The sequence below is a fragment of the Cupressus sempervirens genome, chromosome 1 (assembly GCF_028749045.1).
Source record: "Cupressus sempervirens isolate cs-2001-9-10 chromosome 1, ASM2874904v1, whole genome shotgun sequence".
Lineage (NCBI taxonomy): Eukaryota > Viridiplantae > Streptophyta > Pinopsida > Cupressales > Cupressaceae > Cupressus > Cupressus sempervirens.
The window spans coordinates 412,919,758-412,943,769 of NC_143118.1; the positions used below are offsets into that span (position 1 = coordinate 412,919,758).

The 24,012-nt window shown below is 35.6% G+C and overlaps 1 pseudogene; it reads right to left on the reverse strand.

Moving 5' to 3' along the window:
• The window catches only part of LOC149578050 (tubulin beta-1 chain-like), a 50,457-nt pseudogene extending 31,279 nt beyond the window's left edge, over nucleotides 1-19,178 (reverse strand).
• Nucleotides 19,179-24,012: the final 4,834 nt, after the last annotated feature.

A 24,012-nucleotide genomic window follows, 5' to 3' on the forward strand; every position in this document is an offset into this window, starting at 1 on the left:
CCTTGGCGTGCACCTGTTGGAATATTAATTGCAATTGGTCATTTCTCCCTGGAGCCAAACACCCACCTACCTCCATGGCAGCTTGCAGAACAATCAAAAGAATTTATTGCTTGGTAGGTGAGTTTTCAAATTTGCAAATGAGGGGGAGAATATTTTTTTGGTAGAAGACAAAAGGAATGTTCAGATTCATTTCAACCAAACAGTTAGAGGAAGAAGCAAAAGAGCTCAAAAGTTGTAGAAAAGAAAGAAGAAAAGTGATCAGTAGATTAGTCATTACAAAGACAGAAGGAATTGTTGTTATGTCTACAGTTGCACATGTTTCCACCTGTCATTCTGTAAGTTCATAGTTTATTTGCTTGTTTTGACCTGTTGAAGTAGTGATTGCTCTAGACATTATTGGAAGCAGCCATTAGAGCTGCAAGTTTAAATTTTTGAAGTATTGAAGCTGTTCAAGTTTTACCAATTTAAGTTTATTTTAGGATTTTCTAGTTGAAGCCGAATGCTCCCAGATTTTGTAATAGTTTGAATCAAAGTTGAATAGAAAGCTAGCAGGCATACATGAATCCATTGTTTTTTAGCATTTGTGAAGTTTATTGTTGAATATTTTAAGCCTTGGGTTTTCTGGTTTTAATGGTGAAAAAGTTCACGTTTGTCACTAGGTTTGCTCTTTATTTGAGTTTTTAACTTTATAGTTATTGCCAAGCTCACTTGGCATTTCCTTCTTCCAGGCTCCTCTCTCCAGTGGCTACCGAGTTCACTTGGTAATCACACCCTACATTTCCTACCGAGTTCACTTGATAATCACACCCTACATTGGCTATCGAGTTCATTCAGAATATTCATCTACCGAGCTCACTCGGTATCTAGTGTCTACTGAGTTTCTCTTCATTTTTTGAGTTCACTCGGCACTTTCCTACCACTCAGTTTCTTAGTGTTTACCAAGCAAAATTATCACTCAGAAATTATGAGTACTGAGAAAATTTTTAGGTTTAGGGTTGCGAATGATTTTTTTTTTAATATTTCTCACATGGTATCAGAGCTTTGAGGCCCCACATCCACAGTGAGTTAGGGCAATTTTTTTCTTGGGATATTTATCATGGTAGGAGATGCATGAAAGATATGGAAACAACCACCACCCTTCAATGGAAAAAATTATGATATATAGGCAAAGAAGATGAAAACCATAATGGTTGCAAATGATTTGTGATAGTTTGTAGTTAATGGGTTCAATGATGTGATAAACCCAACTCAGTATGCTGCCCTCATAAATGCACAAAAGACTCATTTGAAAGAGTCAAGGAGGAAGGATGCTAAGGCATTAAGTCTTATTGAAGCAGTAATGACAAAAACCGTATTCCCAAAGATTGCATCAGCAAATTATGCAAAGGAAACATAGGATATCCTTGAGATGAAGTTCAAGGGGACTGATAAAGTCCATACAGTAAAGCTACAAAATATAAGGAGGGAGTTTGAGAACCTTGAAATGAAGGAAAATGAATCAGTTGTAGACTTCAGTTCAAGGACTTCCAATGTGATTAACCAACTGAAGTCAAATGAAGAAGACTATCAAGAGCAGAGGATAGTGGAAAAGATATTGAGGAGTTTACCTCATAAATATGACAATCTGGTCATGACCATAGAAGAGGCAAAAGACCTCACTGTTTTGACAATGGATGAGTTGATGGGTACTCTTCACACCCATGAGCATAGGATCAATAGATCTACATCTTCTTCTTCCTAAGACTAAGCATTCAAGGCTCAATCAAATCCAAGAGGAAGGGGGAGAGGAAGAAATGGCTCAGGAAGGAACTCTAGAGGCAGAGGCCAAGGTAATGGAGGACAAAGAAATGTTGCAGCAGAAAGCTCAGGAAGAGCAGATGAAGCAAGTAGCTCACAAAATACTTCAAGAGGAGGTAAGAAAAACTACAACTCAAATAAGAGTAATGGAGAATGCTACTACTGTTATAAATATGGGCATTATGCATTTGAATGCTGGAAGAAGAAAAATGATCAATCAGGACAAGCAAATGTAGCTGATGTGAACATGGGAAGTGGAAACAATGCCACTGCCTTCATCATGTGTAATGTTGGTGAAGAAGGAAGCCCTGAGGTTTGGTACCTCAACAATGGTTGTAGCAACCACATGAGTGGTAATGAAACTTTTTTTTCATTCATTAACAAGAGTTTCAAATGTGAGATTAAAATGGGTAATAATGGAACCCTACCAGTAGTGGGCAAAGGATCTATTATGGTCTGCACCAAGAAAGGTGAGAAGAAGGAAATAAAAAATGTATATTTTTTTCCTAGTATGAAGCACGATTTGATAAGCATTGGTCAGCTCATTCAAAATGGATACAAAGTGCTGATGGAGAATGACACATGTGTTATTCATGAAAAGGATGTGAGCAAGAACTTACTTGCAACAGTTCAAATGACAAAGAACAAAATGTTTCCCTTGAGGATAGAGACATGTTTCTCATCTCAAGTTGGTGCTACACCTCACACACAATCAGCTCTAAAAAGTGTGATTGAAGACCCTTCATGGTTATGGCATCTTAGGTATGGTCATCTTGGCTATGCTAGTTTAAATTTTTTATCAAATAAAAAAATGGTAGAAGGTTTGCCACGTATAGAAAATTCATGTGACAAGTGTGAGGCTTATATTTTGGGTAATCAACATAGACTTCTCTTTAATTCTAGAAATTCTAGGAGGGCTAGATACCCATTAGAGTTAGTGCATATTGACTTAGTTGGTCCTATGCAAGTTACTTCCATTGGGGGGAGTACTTATTTCATGACATTTATTGATGATTTTAGTCGTAGGACATAGATGTATTTCTTAAAGAATAAATCTGAAGCATTTGAAAATTTTATAGAATTTAAAGCCTAGGCTGAAAGAGAATGTGGACACTATATCAAAGTCCTAAGATCAGATAGAGGAGGGGAGTATACCTCCAATTCTTTTGTAAACTTTTGTAGGAAACATGGTATAAAGAAAGAGCTCACAGCCAACTATACACCATAGCAGAATGGAGTGGCTAAAAGAAAGAATAGGACCATTATTGAAATGGCAAGGAGCATGATGAAAGAGAAAGGTGTCCCAACTAAATTTTGGGGAGAGGCTATGGCAACAACAATTTACCTAATTAATAGGTGTCCTACAAAGGCAATTCGTGACAGAATTCCAATGGAAGCATGGTCACGAGGAAGATGGATAGTTGAACACCTAAGGGTGTTTGGATGTGTTACATATGCACATGTACCTAAAGAGAAAAGGCAAAAATTGAATGACAAAGGTGTGAAATGCATCTTCACAGGGTATAACTCAGAATCAAAGGCATACAGATTGTATGACCCATTGAACAACAAGATAACTCTTTCAAGAGATGTGAATTTTTTTTTAAATCAGTCTTGGTATGGTCCAACTGATGAGTCACCAAGCACTTCAAGTAAAGTTTCAATTATGAGTGAAGAGGATGTTGATGAATAGCAAGAAGAAGGAGCAGATAGAAGAAAAGGAAAACAACCTTAGTCATTGTTGAGCTCCTTTAGGCATGACGGAGTGTCAGTGTCAAGTAACAGTGAAGACCAAGCTAGTCGGCAAAGCAGCAGTAGTGAAGATTCTAATCCCACACTCTCCTCCCTGTTACCAAGAAAGACCAAGAGTCTTAGGGAGATATACCAAGATGAAAGGTATGAAGATTATGATGAGAGTGTTAATTTTACATTATTTTCTCATAGTGATCAAATATATTTTGAAGAAACTATTAAGGAGAAAAAATGTTGTAAGGCCATGAATGAGGAAATAGATGCTATAGAAAAGAATGAGACATGGGAGCTAAATGAATTTCCTCCCAAGAAGTAAGTGATTGGAGTGAAATGGGTCTATAAGACCAAATGCAATGTTGAAGGCAAGATTGATAGGCATAAGGCAAGGCTAGTAGTCAAGGGCTACAAACAACAGTATGGCAGAGATTATGATGAGACATATGCCCTAGTTGCAAGAATGAAAACTATGTGTTCTGTCATAGCAATTGCAGCTCAGCACAAATGGAATGTATTTCAAATGGATGTGAAGTTCGCCTTCCTAAATGGTGGATTGAAAGAAGAAGTATATGTGGAGCAGCCACCTGGTTATGAAGTTGCACGTGAAGAGAATAAAGTATATAGATTGAAGAGAGCTCTTTATGGGCTCAAGCAAGCTCCAAGAGCATGGTACAGCAGGATTGACTCGTATTTGATGAGCAATGGCTTTAGCAAAAGAAATAGTGAGCCCACTCTTTACATCAAGGCAACAAATGGAAATGTTTTGATTATTGTATTGTATGTAGATGATTTAATTTTTACTAGTAATGACAAGGCTCTAATTGGTGAGCTCAAAGAGGCCATGAAAAGTGAATTTGAAATAACAAAACTAGGTCTCTTAAAATACTTTTTAGGCATAGAAGTAAAACAAATGCATGATGGCATCTTCATCTCTCAAGAAAAATATGCAAGGCAGATCTTGGAGAGATTTAAAATGCAGAACAATAAGGTAGCCCCCACACCAACAACAGTAGGTCTGAAGTTGAGCAAAGAAGACAACATCAAAAGAGTGGATCTAACACTATACAAGAGCATGGTTGGAAGTTTAATATACTTAACTACAACTCGGCCAGACCTAATGCATGTAGTAAGTTTGATTTTTAGATTTATGACAACACCAAAAGATTCTCATTGGCAAGTGGGAAAAATGATCCTAAGGTATGTGAAAGGTACCAAGGGATTTGGAATTTTGTATACTGCAAATGATGATTTCAAGTTGGTTGGTTTTATAGATAGTGATTGGACTGAAAGTTTAGATGATAGGAAGAGCACTTCCAGATACATGTTTCATATGGGAACATGTGCAATTTCATGAGCATCCAAGAAGCAACCTATTGTTGCTCAATCTATAGCAAAGGCTGAATATATAGCATCAAATGCAACAGCATGTCAAGTAATTTGGTTAAGGAGGATCTTGATAGATTTGAATGAAAGGTAAGAGGATGGAACCACAATTTATTGTGACAACATCTCATCTATTGCATTGTCCAAGAATCCAGTCTTCCATGGGAGAAGCAAACACATAGAAATCAGATATCACTTCATTAGAGAGTTGGTGGAGAATGGAGATATCAAAATAAAATTTTGTAAGTCTGAGCAGCAACTAGCAGACATTTTCACAAAGCCATTAGGCATTGGAAGTTTTGTACATCTAAGAGAGTGTCTTGGTGTAGTTGATCTGGATCAATAGTGATCCTTGTTTGTTTGGCTCGGGACAAAGGGGGACTGTTGGAATATTAATTACAGTTGGTCATTTCTCCCTAGAGCCAAATGTCCACCTACCTCCATGACAGCTTGTAGAATGATCAAAAGAATTTATTGCTTGGTAGGTGAATTTTCAAAGTTGCAAATGAGGGGGAAAACATTTTTTTGGTAGAAGAAAAAAAGGAATGATCAGATTCATTTCGACCAGACAGTTAGATGAAGAAGCAGAAGAGCTCAAAAGTTGCAGAGAAAAAAGAAGAAAAGTGATCAGCAGATCAGTCATTACAGAGACAGAAGGAATCGTTGTTGTGCCTGTAGTTGCACATGTTTCCACCTGTCATTCTATAAGTTCATAGTTTATTTGTTTGTTTCGACCTGTTGAAGCAATGATTGCTCCAGGCATTGTTGTAAGCAGCCATTAGAGCTGCAAGTTTAAGTTTTTGAAGTATTGAAGTTGTTCAAGTTTTACCAGTTTAGGATTATTTTAGGGTTTTTTGGTTGAAGCCGAATGCTCCCAAATTTTGTAATAGTTTGAATCAAAGTTGAATAGAAAGCTAGCAGGCATACATGAATCCATTGTTTCTTAGCATTTGTGAAGTTTATTGTTGAATATTTTAAGCCTTGGATTCTCTGGTTTTAATAGTGGAAAAGTTCATGTTGGAAGTCTGTCACTCGGTTTGCTCTTTATTTGAGTTTTTAACTTTATAGTTATTGCCGAGCTCACTCAGCATTTCCATCTTCCGGGCTCCTCTCTCCAGTGGCTACCAAGTTCACTCAGTAATCACACCCTGCATTGGCTACCAAGTTCACTTAGAATCTTCATCTACCAAGCTCACTCAGTATCCAGTGTCTACCGAGTTGCTCTTCATTTGCTGAGTTCACTTGGCACTCTCCTGCCACTCGGTTTCTTAGTGTTTATCGAGCAAAACTCGACAATTGTGAGCGTTGAGCAAATTTTTAGATTTAAAATTGTGAATGATTTTGTTTTTAATATTTCTCACAGCACCATCAATTTGTGCTTGGACAGAGTTGGAGGAGCTCTAGAGAATCAAAGGCTGAAGCTCATCCTTCGTGCCGCCTACCACCCGCCAAGGACCTTGACCCATGTGAATGCCAATGCCCGGCTCAGCTTGGCTCACAATGTCTTCCACGCCCTCCGCCCACCGTGGGTCCACACAAACCCGCATTACCTCTGTTGCCTCATCCCTTGTCCAGAGCATCAATGCCCATGCCAGAAACAAGGACGTAATGTCTAAATTGGTTCTAAGTCGAATGTCCATGTTCAAATACTCTTCTCCAAATATGGTGCAAATGCAGTCCCAGAAATCCAGGTCATCAAAACGGAACAGACCCCTCATGCGCCTCACAGTTATCACTCCACGGAATGCTACAAGCGTGTTTTGGGACACAAGGGAGAAACTCGCCTCCATCTAATTCAGACACCCTACAGACAGACATTTTAAAATCAGTCAATGCAATGCAATAAAAAGCTTCTGGGTCTCTTACTATGTACTTTTCAATGAACTTTAGCTGATGTCTTTTGATTTCTTTCCAGATAAACTCATTTATAAATTTTCCTACTATCAAAACTCACTTAAATATGAATCTTAAGAAAATTCACCAGAAAAGAAATAACTCTTAAGAAAATTTACTACAGAAGAAATAACTCTTAAGAAAATTCACTACAGAAGAAATACCTTCAGCTGTTTATTCAGCCATTTCGTACTTAGGTGTCAGCCCCCCAAGAGTCAATTTTATTAATTATGAAAAGTTTTCACCAAATTAGTTCAAACTATTTATCAAAAAATATATAATTATTTTATTTATTAATATTTATTTTATTACAATTATATTTATTATATATTAGTAGATCTAATTATGAATTGAGAACATTACACATTTTTTTCTTCAAAAATTGTGAGTCCCCTAAAGTATATGAGACTTGTATGTCTTAAAATAAAATATCATATTCAATTCACTATTTTATGACTCTGAATGCTACTCCAAGAATAATTTCAAAAATGTTAAAGTTGCAAACCATATTCATCTATTTTGCTCATTGCTCAAGTAGAACACCACAAATGAATTTTGACACACCACTCAACATCCTTCACCCAAGATTCTAATTGAAAATTTATTGACAACTATTTCAAAAATAAATATATAACAATCCGAATTTCTTATAAAAAGAAATTTTACATGAAAAAAATAGAGAAATATGTCACATATGAATTATTGAATGTTCAAACTTTCAAAATATATAAATCATGTACTTAAGATGACATTTATATAGATGACTTACTATATGCATATTTTTTATACCAAAGCTTTTACAATATCTAAAACTTGATCCCTTATTAATTCATTGACAACTATTATTCACAAATTGATTAGAAAACTCTTACTATAATAAGACAACTATGTCACAACAAGATCAATATTAAATGAAATCTTTTTTAACCAATATTTTTAAAATTATAGAAATGCAGAAACAACAAATATTTCATCATCATGGCTGAAGGCTTGGGCAGATTCATTAAGCATCCGGTGTCCCGGAATTCTATTCAAGGCTGGCGGTGGGGTAATGGCTTACCTTCTCTTTCCCATCTTCAATTTGTTGATGATTCTGCTCTTGTTGGTCTTGCTAGGATCAAAGAAGTTGAAGCCTTTCGACATGCTTTGGATGTTTATTTGGCAGCTTCAGGCCAGAAAGTTAATGAGCACAAATCTTCCATTTACTTTTTTAACACTCCTGATTCTATTCAGCACAGGATTATTGGTATCCTACGGTTTCAGATAGGATCACTTCCTTTGACTTATCTTGGCATCCCTATTGCTATTTCCAGGTAGCCACGTCTCTTCTGGCAAAATTTGATTACCAAGCTTCAGGATAAGGTAAATCATTGGACTCATAGATGGCTTTCTACTGCTACCCGGGTTACTCTTCTTCAAGCTGTTATCCAAGCTCTTCCTACTTATCGAAGCATGGTTCACACTGCACCTATTTACTTTCTCAAGGAGTTTGATGCTCTTTCTCGAAAATTCCTTTGGAGTGGTAATTTGCATAGTACTAAATGGAGCTTGGTTAATTGGGCAACTGTTTGTAGGCCTAAAAAGGAGGGTGGTCTTGGACTTTGATCTGCTCTATTGAGTAGTCAAGCATTGGCTGCTAAACTTTATTGGCGATGGTGCTCTGGACAACATCAACTTTGGGCTCGTATTATCACTCATAAATATTTTCATGGTGCTGATCCTTGCTTTGTTTTTGCACTTCCTCTTGAAGGTCGTGGCTCAATGGTTTGGCATACTTTGAAGACAGGTGTGATGTTGGTAAAGAGGGGTCTGTTTTGGATATGTAAAGGAGGTTCTCAGGCTTTGTTTTGGTCTGATGCTTGGGATGGATTCCCTTCCATTTTATCCATATACCCTCATCTTCAACCTCTTTGTAACTCTTTTCTTGCTGCTAGATGGGATAAAGTGGCTCATTACAAGACTCCTTATCAATTGGGACCTGTTGTTGGTTACAGATGGAAGCATTCTTCTGATTGGCCTCCTGGAGGTATAGACATGGATCGTCAGGAGCTTTCTCAAATTCTGGCCTCTAGAGAGTGTTCTTCTTTGCTTGGTCCAGATGTTTTGGCTTGGGGCGGTACCTTGTCTGGTAAATATCATGTCTCTGTTGGGTATCAAGAGATAAATAGACAATTATTTGGGGATGCTGAGGTCCCTTGGTGGAAGCAAGTTTGGAATAAAGTTTCTTGGTCCAAGTGCAATTTTTTCATGTGGCTAGTGGCTCACAATCATTGTCTTACCTAGGATAATCTTTGTAAACGTGGATTTCAGAGCCCCTCTTATTATGTTTTGTGTGGTAATGGAGAGGAGTCTATCTCCCATCTGTTCTTCGATTGCTCCTATTCTACTCAAATATGGCACCTTTGGTGGAGCGCTTGGGGTTTCTCTTGTCGGCATGCTTCCTCTTTGCTTGAGTTTTGGGCTCGCTTGGGTACTGCTCCCTCCAAGTCTTCTTTTCACCATGCTGCTTGGATTGCTGGCCCATCTTTCATGCTTTGGCATATTTGGTTGGAGAGGAATCGTCGCATATTCCAAGATGTTCGGCTTGGTGTTTTGCATCTTTGGTGGAAAATATCACATTCTCTTCAGGAAACTATTCTTTTGAAGTGTGAGCTTGATGGGGGTATGGATCTGGTTGATCTTGCTATCTATAATCGCCTCAATTTTCATCTGCAGGATGGGGCTACAGCTCATAGGTTTCCTTCTATGTCCAGGCAGCTTCACCATCAGAGAAAGGGTTAGGTTAACCGGGATGGGCACTGGACTCCTCCTCCCTGTGGAGTTTTGAAAATTAACACTGATGGTTCTTCCCATGGGAATCCTGGTCCGGCTGGTATTGGCGGAGTGGCTCGTTGTAGTTCTGGGGATGTTAAATTTTTCTTCTCAGTTCATAAGGGTGATTATACTAATAATCTCATGGAAGCTCAGGCTATTTTATATGCTGTGGAACAGTGTTGCTTGCGGGGATGGAATAAGATTATCTGTGAGTCTGATTCCCAGGTGGTGGTGAACATGCTTTCTTCGCAAGAGCTTGAGGATGTTAGTTGGCAGCTGGCCACTGTTGTTAAGTAGATTCTTTTCTTCTCTTCCTCTTTTCAGTTCATTAGGTTCACGTATATTCCTCGTGAATGGAATAGAATTGCTGATTGTTTAGCCAAATGGGCATCTAGTCATGATCCGGGTTGGAATATTAGGGATAGGAGGCAACTGTCCTTTGAGATGGTGCAAGAATTTGATGATCTTGTTGCTCAGGATTGAGCTCCTTGTTGAACTCTCCTTGTTGTATTTCTTTCAGTCTTAATAAATTTTTACCCCTCTTTTTGCAAAAAAAAAAGAAATATTGAAAAATAATGTATAAAATTTCATCCCAAAATATTATATATATAAACTATAAATTATTGTAATACTATAGCATTATTAAATTATATTTGAATTGTATAATTTGTATTTGTATGAAATGGTGTTTATAGAGTGATTAAGACATTTGTTGTAATAGTAAAGTCCATGTTCGAAGCACCTAAATATTTTGACATCAAATCTTACCCAAAAAAAATTGATCAAGGTATGGCTAGGGTTTGGTCTCATCGATAGTTGAACCCTAAGTTCTGCACACTTTAACAAATAAATGCATTCATTTGTTTCGCTACCATCATAAGATCTCCCCAAGAACCATACTTTTTCATTTAGAAATTTATATCAAAAATGTCTCTAGATGACTGATTGCTACCAATATTTTGTATGGTATTAGTCTTTTCAAAGAACTAATTGATACCTAATTAACTCTTTGAAAGTTATGCTTAGCTAATTGATTACAAAACTCTTCTTATAGTAGATGACATTGCCAAAATCACATTACTATTTTATCAAAATTTTCTTATTACAATTTTCTAATCTTCTTTATAAAAATAAATAAATAAATAAAAATCATAATTTTTAATAAAACCACAAAATCATTAAACACAATAACCAAACTAACAATTGATTTCATTAAAAAAGAAAAGACTTGCCTTTAAATGTTGAGTGCCACAAAGACTTCCTCCAAAACCTAAGACTATTATTTTAGTTTATGTTTCAACAAATCCTTTTACAATGATTAAAGGGTATCTGCTCACTTGTCTCTTTAAGATCATTTCAACTTCACAAGAAGATCAAAGATCCATTGACATTATAAATACATTTCCAAAATAAATTGATTAAAAAAATAACTCAAATAACAAATCAACTTCAAAAACTAAATTTATTAATTTGAATTCTTTTAACAAAATTAAATTAAATTTTTTAAAAATATTTAATAATTTTATTTATCAATATTTTACTTTATTTAAACATGAATAATTGAAAAGTTCTAGATTTGTGTGAAATTGATTGTATTTAAATAATTGACAATTATTTGTCATCAATTTAAAATCAAAGATTTACTATCATCTATAGATTCACGTTTCTCAAAGTCCATGCATTTAATAATGCTTTTCACAATTTTTAATATGATCACCACAAACTGTAGCTATATTATGTTCATTGCTCAAGTGAAATTCTTTTCTATAATAATCGTGCCTTTTAAGAAAATTCATCTTAATGTCCAATTAATGTCCAACCAGCATGTATGGATAATTTTGGGAAAAAAAATTATTCTACTACCAAGCTTATTCATGATGGCAAAACTAAGAGGTGTCATTTATCAATGTCTATATTAATGTCTAATTTGGTGATTTAGGTTGTAAATTGGTAATCTTTTCTTGTTTCTTTTCTACTTTCATCATACAAAAATCATGTGCTTAAATGGATACTAGTATTTTAAATTTAAGATATATGTATATTAAGTTATATATTTGTAGATTATATATTTATATTTTAATTATTTTAAATGAGTTGAGGAATAAAATAAGTTATTTCCATATTTCAATATTTGAAAGTTTAGAAATATATTTATTAGTTTATATAATTTGTAAGTTATTTATCTATTGGTTTAGTTGGTTTAGTGTTATATGACCCCTTTTTCCTAACCAAATTTTCAGGTTTCTAGGTGTATCCATCTTGGGTCTTATAATAGTCATTTGGAGTAACTAAAGATGTATTAGCGTAGAACTCTGTTGTTCCCAGCCTCGTTTTATTGGTCAATACTTGTACAATGTAGATTTGTTTCTAAATAAAGGTTCATTTTTTTCTAATTACTTTCTATTTATCAGTTCTAGAACTATTTCCAATCATCATGATACTACTCAAATTATCATGACATTCATTGTTACATGAAGGTGCTCTACTCTATTGCTAAAATCTAATTAACCATATTTATTTTAACATGATCAATTTACCAATCACTACTCCTTGGCATTAAATTCTAATCATATACCTAATTACCTTGTCCTTCTTGTAAGTTAATTAAGAATACAAAAGAAAAAGTACAAAACAACAAGATGCATAAATACATATGTTTATCGTGGTTCACCACAAATCATGGGTACATCCTCACTAAGAGCAGAGGAATTATATTGATGAAGTAGAATGAGTTTACAATAGATGCCATCAACATTTATAGATAAAAAATGATCAGCTAAAGAGACACAATACAAGTGGAGGGAAAAGACCTATGTGACTATTGATCTTCAATATTCAACAATTTCCCTCCTGAGGACAATAGATACTTTAGCTGATCACCCATTCTCCTGCTCTACATGATAACCTACTTCTTTTTAATAAGGCCAAGAGAAGTCTTGGCACATTCAAAATTCTCCTTGGCAATAACCTTCATCAACATGTCCTTCGGATTGATCTTTGCATCAATTTTGGCAACCTTTAGTTTCCCTTCTTCTACCACATAGTGAGTATGTTTGTCAATATGTTTGGAGTATTGCTGAGAGGAATGATTATGAGCCATAAAATTGCACTTTGGCTATCAGAAAATAAAACATAATCATCTTGTTGCCAATGTAGATCACTAAACAAGCATTGCAACCAAATCATCTCTCTAGCTCCTTTGGAAAGAGCCAAGTATTTGGCTTTAGCAAAAGAAATTGTAACACAATGTTGTAGCCTTGAGGCCCAACTAATGGTAGCCCTAATAAATATGAAAGCATAACCAATAGTAGACCTGCATTTTTCTTGATCTTCGAAAAGATCTGAATCATTGAATCCTTGCAGTTGAGTATGATTTTTACCAAAGCACACTGCATAATCAAAAGTGCACTTGAGATACTACAATATCCACTTCACTACTTCCTAATGAGGCTTCCCAAGATTGCTCAAGAATCTACTAACTACTCCCACCACATGAGCAATGTTAGGATGTGTAGAAACCATAGCATACATTATGCTACCAACTACTAATTTATAAGGAACATCATGCATAAATCCTTCTCTTCTTATAGTTTGGGACACAAATCAAAACTTTGGCAGAAGTGAGGAGCAAAAGGAATAGGAATGTGTTTAGCTTCAACCATACCAACCACTCTACAACTTTTTCAATGTATGATTTTTGTGACAAAGTAAGCACCTTTTTCTATCTATCTCTAGTGATAGCCATCCCAAGAATCTTTTTGGTTGCCCCTAAATCTTTCATGGCAAACTAAGAAGCTAACTCTTTCTTTAGCTTGCTAACTATTTGAGGAGAAGTACCAACAACTAACATGTCATCAATATAGAGTAGAAGATTCACAAACTCACCAATAGGAAGTCTTTTATAGTAGACATATGGATTTGATTCGCATCGAGTGAAGTTGTGTTTAGAAATGAACCAATCAAACTTAACATACAACTATCTTGGAGCTTGCTTAAGCCCATACAAACTTCACTTCAACCAACAATAGAGATGTTTTTTCCCATTTGAACAAAGCCTTTAGGCTATTCCATGTACAATTCCTCACTGATGTCACCATGTAGAAAAGTCGTCTTGACATCAAGCTGTTCAAGTTCAAGATTTCAAATGGCCATCAATCCCAAAACTGTCCGAATTTTAGTCATTCACACAATTGGTGAGAAAATCTCTACAAAGTCTAGCCTCTTTTCCCGCGCATACCCTTTGACCACCAACTAAGCATGATATCTCTTTTTGCCACCATCTTCCTCTTTCACCTTGTATACCCAACAATTTTTTAGAGCTTTACAGTTTGATGGAAGTGGAACTAAATTCCAAATTTTATTAGTTTTAGGAGAATTCATCTCCTTCCATTGCAATCATCCACTAAATTTTATGAGTACTTCTACAAGTGTCTTCAAAATAAGTCAGTTCAATCTGATTAGAGATTAAAATCTCATGCTCTACCTCCTTGGAGTAAACCAATCCATAGTCTGAATATTTTGCAAGCATTCTTCTCTACCTTGTAGACCACCTTAATTCCTAAATGTGTTCCTCATTCTGAGAATTACTTCTTAGCAATTCATAACCATTTCTTTTCGAAGATGTGTATTTCTTTTGTTGGAATCGAGGACCAGACGTATCCATCAAATCACCCAAATTGTTCCCAGCACCAAGGTAAGATGGAGTCGGGTTTGATTCTTTAGGTCCAAAATTGTGATTTTCCACTGGTCTGGCAGCCGGATAAGTAATGTTTCCACCTTCATGAGACCTCTGGCTATCGAGAGAATCTATACCCTGCATACTATTAGTGAAGCAGCGTCTATTGTCTGCAGATGTTCCTTTGACCACATAATGGTATTGGGAAGGCATAGCGTTACTACAAACTTTCACTGCAACTTCTTCACGTGACCCCAGAAGACATCAGACCCGCGTGGATTGAGGATACCATGCTGTACATTCTGACTATTATTTGCATCAGGTATGAATGGACTTTGATAAAATCTAGCACCATGGTCAAAGAAGTCTGATGCCCGAGTGGACGCTCCATGTTGGTGAGAGAGGTGCGGAGGAGGCCAGTTATTTAGCAATGGCTCTATATCACCGTAGGCAAAAGCAAAGGGGGCAGTAACATTTCCAAGTGTGTTCTTACTGCTGTGACTTGTCTCCCGTGTAGCATGTCGATGCTCTCCCTCATTGTGGACATCTTCACAAGATCCCCAAACGACATCAGACTCATGTGGATTCATTACGCCATGGTCTACATCCTGTGTAATGCTATTGGAACCATTATTGTGATGTATAAACTATTCTCTGCGAGAAAGAGGAGTGTTATTCGATGGCAGTGGGCTTCCTCCAGACAATTCTTCAATCTATTGATTAAAATGATAAAGATCCAAGTTTAAAATAGAGGGTGACAATAGAACAGGATTTGGAGCTAAAACAGAGGTAGAAGTAAATACCATAGGCTACCACCATGGATTTAATGATGAATTATTCTTATTAAACAAAGACATAGGAATAAAATCTTCAACAACTCTTTTCTATGGTGCTGATTGAAGAGCCAGAAACTTCATCTCATTAAAGACCACATCTATACTCCGTACAATCCTTTTTGAAATAGGGTTTCATAACCAAAATCCAAATTGATCTTCACCATAGCCCATGAAGATACACTAATGTGATTTTGAATCCAACTTTCTCTTTTTTTCTTTAGGAACATGAGCAAATGCTTGGCACCCAAACACTCAAAGATGTCAGTAGGAAATCCTTCTACCCAACCATTCCTCTTCCAAAGTCCAAATGAGATGAAGGACTTTGATTAATTAAGTAAACTGTTGTATTGCAGACCTCCACCCAAAATTATTTGCCAAAACTGACATTAGATTGCATACATCAAACTTTCTCAAGTATAATTCAATTTAGTCTTTCCACTGCCCCATTTTATTGAGAGGTGAATGACACAACTTTCACCTATTGAATAACTTGATCTACACAAAAGTTATCAAACTCCAATGAATAGAATTCACCATCGTTATTTGATTTTAAACATTTGATTTTGTGCCCACTCTGATTTTCAACAAGAGCTTTACAAATTTTAAATTTTGAGAAAATTTTAGATTTTCTAGACATCATATAGACCCAAACTTTTATAGTACAATCATCAAGAAAGGAAACAAATAAATTTGTGACTTTATGAGAGGTTACCTCTATCAGACCAAAGACATTCGAGTGCACTAACTCCAATGTTATTTTCTTCTTGTCACGACCATGCTTCAAAAAGCTGACATGTTTTTGTTTCCCATGAAGATAATGCTTACATAATTCTAAATCCATTGATTGGAGACCCAAAAGTTGATCTTGATTAAGCATAACCTCTAGCCCCTTTTTTCTCATATGGCCTAATCTTTAATGCCAAAGTGTTGCATCACTGTCTCCAACTATCATCGCAGCTCCCACGTCATCACTAGTTTCTAAAACATATAGGACACCAACTTTATCCCCTTTGGAAATAACCATGGAACCCTTGGTAATATTCCATGTGTCTGTGAGGAGTGTAAGAAAACATTGAGCACATAATGGACTAATAGAAATCAAATTTCTTTTCAATTTGGGAACATGCCTAACATCTTGAAGCAATAATTGAGCATCTCCTTCTATTGCTAACAAAATATCACCCTTTCTTACAATTTCACAAGCTTTATTATAACCCAAATAAACATTCTCAAATTTACCTTCCTTGTAGTTTGTGAAAGCTTCATTGCAAGAAGATGCATAAAATGAAGCCCTAGAGTCAATTACCCATGAATTTGAAGTTGCATCTCTTGTCACAAGAACCAAAATAACATCACTAGGATCATGGATGATGTTTTCTTTGTTGTCCAAAACCTTTTCTTGAGCCCTTTTAAATTTTTTGCAGTCATTTTTTAACGTGACCAACCTTTCCACAAAACCAACAACTGCTTTGTCTACCCCAGGACTACTATCTTCTAGCTGATTGTGACCTTTGGTTGTTGTTATTTCTAACTCTATGTTGAGTTTTTCCTCTATTTTCCATACTAACCATCATCAGTGCATTGAAAAATGAAGACTCTTTATTAGTTCTCCTAATGTTTTCACTCAGCAACATAGAAGCCACCTTATCATAGACCATCTTATTTTTGTTAGTAACAAAAGTGTTGACTGCTATTACCACACCACCCTAGTTGTCTGGTAAGGAACATAATAAGATGACCACCTTATTTTTATAATCTTGAGGTATACCAATGGAGTGTGCCTCACATAAAAGAGTATATAACTTGTTTATATGATTCAACATCATTGTTTTGTCCTTCATCTTCAATTTGTAAAGCTTCTTCATAATAAAGATTTTGTTTGTAGTAGACGTCATTTTATACATACCTTGAAGCTTGTCCCATACCTCCCTTTTTGACTTTTCATTGTTCACATTGAACAACACATTCTCAGATAGTAAGAGAAAAATCTCTTCCATTTCCTTTTCATCAGTTTTATTCCAAGTATCATCTATCATGGAGGTTGGCTTCTTTTCTTTATGTTTGATTGCAATTGCAAGATCATGATTGACCTTTAAAGATCGCATCTATACCTTCCACAAAGTAAAATTCTTCCTTGAGAATTTTTGCACTCCTGATTCCTCCATGACTTTGAAATTTGATCACTAAAATTGATTGCAGGCTTTGATACCAATTGTAAGCTAATTAAGAATGCAAAAGAAAAGTAGAGAACAACAAGATGCATAAACACATATGTTTATAATGGTTCGCCACAAGTCATGGCTACGTGCACACTGAGAGTAGAGGAATTATATTGATGAAATAGAATGCGTTTACAATAGATGCCACTAACATTTATAGATCACAAATGATCAACTAAAGTGACACAATACAAGTTGAGGGAAAACACCTATATGACTATTGATCTTCAATATTCAACACATCTCCCCTATGGTGCTAATCCATTTCCATAATAGTACATTATACTTTGTAGCTGAACCTATACTTGGATAGAGTAACAGATCTAACTCATTCAAGTAACTAACAAAATAAACAAGCTAGGCTATTACATTAGAGTGGTAACTTCTACAACTGAACATTGCAAAAAATCAATCCTATATGCCTACATTTTGTTGAAGCTCTTCCTCTTCATCATCAAAATCATCCTCCTCATTTGTAGTTGCATCTTTGTACTTTTGATACTTTGACACCAAATTATTCATAATACTCTCAACTTGTGTGAACTCTATCTCTCCCATATCCTCACAAGTGTACCAATGCAAGAAACCTTTCTCCTGAACATGGCATTAGATTTCTCCCTCACATGCCTTGAATGGATTTTGAGTTCCTAATTTAATGGTTGAAGCCATAAATAGGCCCAAGGAAGGGAATTCATACACACTATATTTTATATTGTTTGGGATCCACTCCACAAAGTAAGAGGAATACTCATTCTGTACATTGATCATCTTCTCATCCACTTTTTTGGTGCTCATTTTTCCTTTGAACATGGTTGAGGCAATTAAGTAGTAGCCATGATGGGATCCAGTGCAAACATCATGTTCTTAGCATCCCCATGTTTGTTGGGTGAGCTCAAAGATAGTGAGGTCTTTTTATTCCCAGGATCCACATGAAGTCAAAGGAGAAAATTCTACCATGAAGAAGTGCAGGTGGGGAAAGTGTATTAGATTCACTACTAGCTTTTTTAGATATGAATTCAATTTTCTAGGCATCTAGAGACAACAAGTCACCCTATTCATGGAGATTAGGTAGTCTAAATTCGATGGGGCCATCCTTCCTACAAATTATATCATTGACTAAATTTCAGAAAAAAGAAAACACAATGAGATTTTTAGAAAATTTCAACATTTGATCTTCATGATCTTTATATTTTGTGATTGAAAACAATAAAATTTTTGAATTTTTTTGCTTTGTTTTCATGAATTTGAAAAAGAATCATATTTGACTCTCTTTTTTTTTGTCTTAGGTGCACTTTTTCTGAAGATTAGCCAATCTAGTTTAAATCTCTATAGCTTGGTGTAGTGAGCTTAAGAATTTTGATGTATATGTCATATAGTGCCTCAACATCAAAAACCATGCACTAATCATCTTTCTCCACCACTTAATTCACCGACATAGTGGCATTGAAGGGATCCACAACTATGCCCGACAACTTTGATAATGACAACATGGAAAATGTCGACATTATGGGATCAGGATACTCATCATTAATCTTTGGTATAAGAAACATTCCCATTACAGATCTAGTGCCTCCTCCTAGAGAATGTTGATGACTCAATATATAAGGGTAAGTGAAATTTTCTCGTATCTATGATATTGTAGTGTGAAGATAACAACTTAGAGGCAAGTCGTCTATATCAATAGATTCAACAACAAACAAAACTACCAATAGATTGTTCTTTTCCTGCAAGAATTCTTTTTAGAGAGAAAAGAAAAGGTCAAACCTCAGTGTATGAGTAGCATTGCACAAGAAAATGAAGTGTCATGCCCATAATCTTATAACTAAAATACCCAACTTTTTAAAAAAAATATAGTAATCTGCATCTTTTATTCCCATTTTTTAAAAAACATTAGCATGTTTAGTTTAATAATATATTAAAACATACATAAATATGAAACTTTCTATTTTTTAACAAAATTATAATATACAATATGCAAACAACCCTTTTCTCATTCTTTTACCATATCCATAGTAAGGTATTCATACATTTGAATAAGGAAATATTACATTATGCAACCATTACGTCCATTTCTCTTACCACTACAACAAACTACAAGGATCAATCATATTATCAAGTACTCTTTCATACAACTCATTTTACTTAATGATATTCAAGAAATCTTACAATACGTATTCATTCATACAAACACTTTTGAAATACACAAAATGATTTTCTTCATTTTCTTTCTTTTAATGTGGCTTCCAATGCAATAAATCTGCAGCAAAAGACAACAAACCATGGAGGATCACCTCTCAGCCTAGGCATTTATGTGGCCACCTTGAGCTTCGATAACTAAAGGTAAATGAGTTACAACCATGCATGACCCATAAAATGTAACAATGACACAACGACACAACAATGAACATCACCTTTTTTTGAGACTTACACAACTATGTCACCTATTGACCCATTAATGAGGGTGAAGGTGGACCCAATCTAATAGAGGATGTCATGCATAAAGAATGATAAACAAAATGCATTCCTTCACAATGCTTCAAGATAACCAAGATACCATGTCCTCACAGGACTCAAAGATAACCAAATCTCTCTCACAAATGTATTCCCTTATAATCCCAAAGTACAATATATCAAGGATGGTACATGTAGCCCATACTCATTGAAAATCTCTTTCTCCAAGAGAAGAGGCTTTAAACTACAAGGGAAGTCCCAACCAACCCGTTCACCCAAAAGAGCACTACTTCTCTCCCAAGGGCAAGTAATGCCTTACACACCCATAACTACGTACAATCAATAAGAAAGAGAAAGTATGTATTCCAACATATAGGAAGAACCTAATGCATAAAAATTCCAAGGCTAAATATTATTGCCCTGCTAGTTCAAATTCCACAAGTAGTGGAAAGAATAAGCCTCCCTAGAAAAAAAAAGGCTAATAGGAAAAATTATGTTGAAGATGAGAGGAGGACTTGGTCAACAATGAACAACATGGGTTGAGGAGTGGGGGGGATTATCTCTTCAGATAATCATTTGAGCCCCATCTCATTCCATATATCTGATACCTTCAAGAATGACACCCCTGATAAATCTAAAATAGTGGAGGATAGGAGAGAAAATATCACCTCCCCTACCCACCATTAGGATAAGGGTAAGTAAAAGAATGTAATACCATCTAAAAGATCATATCTAAGGTGGTTTTGAATTGAATCAAACCTATCTTGGATAAGGAAATTAACACTACTTAGAATGGTTTCAAATGCCATTAGTTAGCAAATTCTAGATGTTGTGATCACCTCCCATGAGATTCTTTACTCTATGGAGAGGAGCGGGAACCTAGGTATGGAAATGAAACTTGATATTTTGAAGGCTTATAGTAAGGTGAGGAGAGATTTTTTTAATAATATTCTTATATAATTTATGCTTGGAGAGAATTTTATTACTTTGATAGGAGAAATGATAAACACTATCCAATTCTTAGTTCTGGTTAATAGATCCCTAGGTAAATTCTTTCAAGCTAAGTAGGATCTCTAGAAAGGAGACCCATTGTCACCTTATCTACTCATAATGGTTATAGAGATTCTTGATAGAAAGCTCCTAATTATGGCTACTTAGCAATAAATTATAGGGATTAAATCGGCTATGACCCTCTTGCCCAAGGTATTACAAAAATTTGTTGATGATACTTTTCTTTATGGAATCTCCTCCATAAGGGAGGCTAAGGCTTGGAAGAAAACTTTGAATATATATACAAAAAGTATCAGGACAACATGTCAATTACAAAAAAAGTAAGCTCTACTTCTTCAATACAAACCTAGCTTCGCAACAAAGAATTACCAGTGAGTTGCAATGTTAGGTTGCAAACCTCCCAGACACCTATTTGGGTCTCCTAGGCTATTAATGCTCAAGTTTGGAAAAATGAGAAAAACCTTTAGGTGATGATTAAACTGCTAGCTTAAAAAGAAGCCTTTCCAAATAATGATGACCACTTTAATTTAAAATATAAGGACAACTTCCATCATTATGTCTTTAACAAGGGGTACTTTAAGCACCACTAAGTTATTATCTAATATGGTGGGATGGGTCATGGTGGGGCTGAGTTTAGCTTAACTGTTAGGGTTGATAAATTATTATAGAGTCATCTTTTTCTTTAATTTTCCAATTATTAATTGTGATGGGAAATATAAGCTCAGTATTCACTGCAAGATTTGGTATGCTAGTCTAAAGCATCCATGAAAGGCACTTTCTAGGTTTTGAGGCCAACTTTTAAGGGGGGATTATAGAAGAATTATGACCTAAAAGATATGGAATAAAATTTATTCTAAAATAAATTATGTAAAAACTAAGTGTTTGGAAAACATTTTTGGCTTTCACTTTTTCAAGTTGCAATGTCTAGCATGTGAAGGCTTGGCTCAAGTTTTTTTGGATAGACTGTTAAATTTGGTGAAGGGTGTGGAAGTCGAGCTTAATGAGTAAGAGGAGGACCTAGTTGTTGAGCTTGGGGAGTAGGAAGTTTGAAGGGAAATGATATGAGGATCAAACTGCCTTGAATTAAAGTGGTCATTTGGAAGGATAAGGTGGTGTGGACACATTTGAAGGAAGGTGAGATTATTCCATTCATGGAGAGTACTGAAGGCCGTGATAAGATGGTCACCTAGCAATTTGTGGACTCATGGAAGAATTGGTGGGTTAACATTAATGGGGTCCCCTTTGAGGTCACTAAAGAGTTAATTTCTCATGCTAATAGTCTCACTTTGGAAGGAAAAAAGTAGAGGAAACAACCTAGAGTGGTAGATGTGACAAGCATGGGAAAAAAAATTTGTTCTGATGAAGCCCTTTTTTTTTATGTGGAAGATTTTCCCATAAAGAGCTCCCAAAGCTCTAGGATATGATTTGTTAAATGTGATCATGTGATACATAACCATGGAAGATAGATTCAAGATCTGTTACTACTACCACTTTTTCATCCTAAGCCATTTAGGAATAAGGAGCACATTTCCTTTCCCTATCTGTTTCTACATTTCATGGAAGATTGTCTCTGGAACATTAGGAAAAGAAGAGAGGAGGGATAATGCTATTATGTTGATCACCAAGCCTTGATTTTTTCCTTCTTTAATTTATACATAGGCCTTCATCTCCAAATCTTCAACCAAAACCCTTCTCCTCTAAAAATTACCAATATGGGTCAAACTTGCTCCCCTTCCACCAAAACCTTGAGTGATAGGGATCCCATTGCCTCTTCTTGAAAGATAAAAATGGAAAATGTTGAGGTCCTTTATATTGAAAGTATCACTACCACTATTAGGAAGGGAACCAATAGATCAAGAAAAAGACATAGAGAGAAAAATCCTTTGCAGGAAACCCTGGCCTAATTAAACTAGGTAAATCTTCTTCAACCAATAATTTTGGAAGAAAGTCTAGCCCTAGACCGAAACTAAAACCCACTAGAAGAAACTATGGGGATCAAGAGCAGGATGAAATAGAAAGTGAAGGTAAAGACAAGGAATCAATGGAGGAGGAACCACATAGCCCTTTACTCTCTAGGGTTTTGGACACCATCAAAATGGGAACCATTACCCTGGATTCTAAGAAAGGAAGGATGTTGGTAAACATGGTATAGTTACTTCACCTATGAGAATGAGCAACTTGGGAAATCAAACTAAAGTGGATGTTACTAGGGGAAAGGTTGGGCAAAAATCTAAATGGAAGAAGATCACATCTAGTCAGAGGAGGCCACTATGGGGAAAAAAACAAAGAGCAAGGGAGCCCAAAGGCTAGGAAGCTAGAAAAGTCCATTGCTAACTTGGTCAAGAATGAATAGGGAGTCTGTATCAAGGGATATTCAAAGAAATATGGGAAATTTTTGAGAAATGAGGTGGAAGCCTTAATATTTCTATGGGGGTTGAAATTAGCGCATAACATAAAAATTAAAAAATAGATAGTGGAGGGAGATTCACTGTTAGTAATTGAAGTCATTAAGGGAGATAATAGGATGAGAAAGCATGATATGTCGATAATTAGAGATGCCCAAATTCCTCTGAACATGATTAATAAAATTAAAATTCAACATGTCTATAGGGAAGGAAATCAAGTAGCAGACAACTCGATGGTGTACGAACATGAGGATATTAATGCTCAAGTTTGGGAAAATGAGTAGAACCTTTTGGTGATGATTAAACTACTAGCTTAAAAAGAAGCCTTTCTGAGCAATGATGACCATTTTAATTTAAAATATAAGGATGAATTCCATTATTATGTCTTTAACTAGGGGCACTTTAAGCACTGCTAAGTTATTATCTAATATGGTGGGATGGGTCATGGTGGGGCTAAGTTTAGCTTAAGTGCTAGGGTCAATAAATTATTATGGAGTCATCTTTTTCTTTAATTTTCCAATTATTAATTGTGATGGGAAATAGAAGCTCGATATTCAATGCAAGATTTGGGATGATAGTCTCATGCATCCAAGAAAGGCACTTTCTAGGTTTTGAGGCCAACTTTTATGGGGGGATTATAGAAACATTATGAGCTAGCAACTATGGAATAAAATTTATGCTACATTAAATTTTATAAAAACCAAGTGTTTGGCAAACATTTTTGGCTTTCACTTTTTCAAGTTGCAGTGTCTAGCATGTGAAGGCTTGGCTCTATTTTT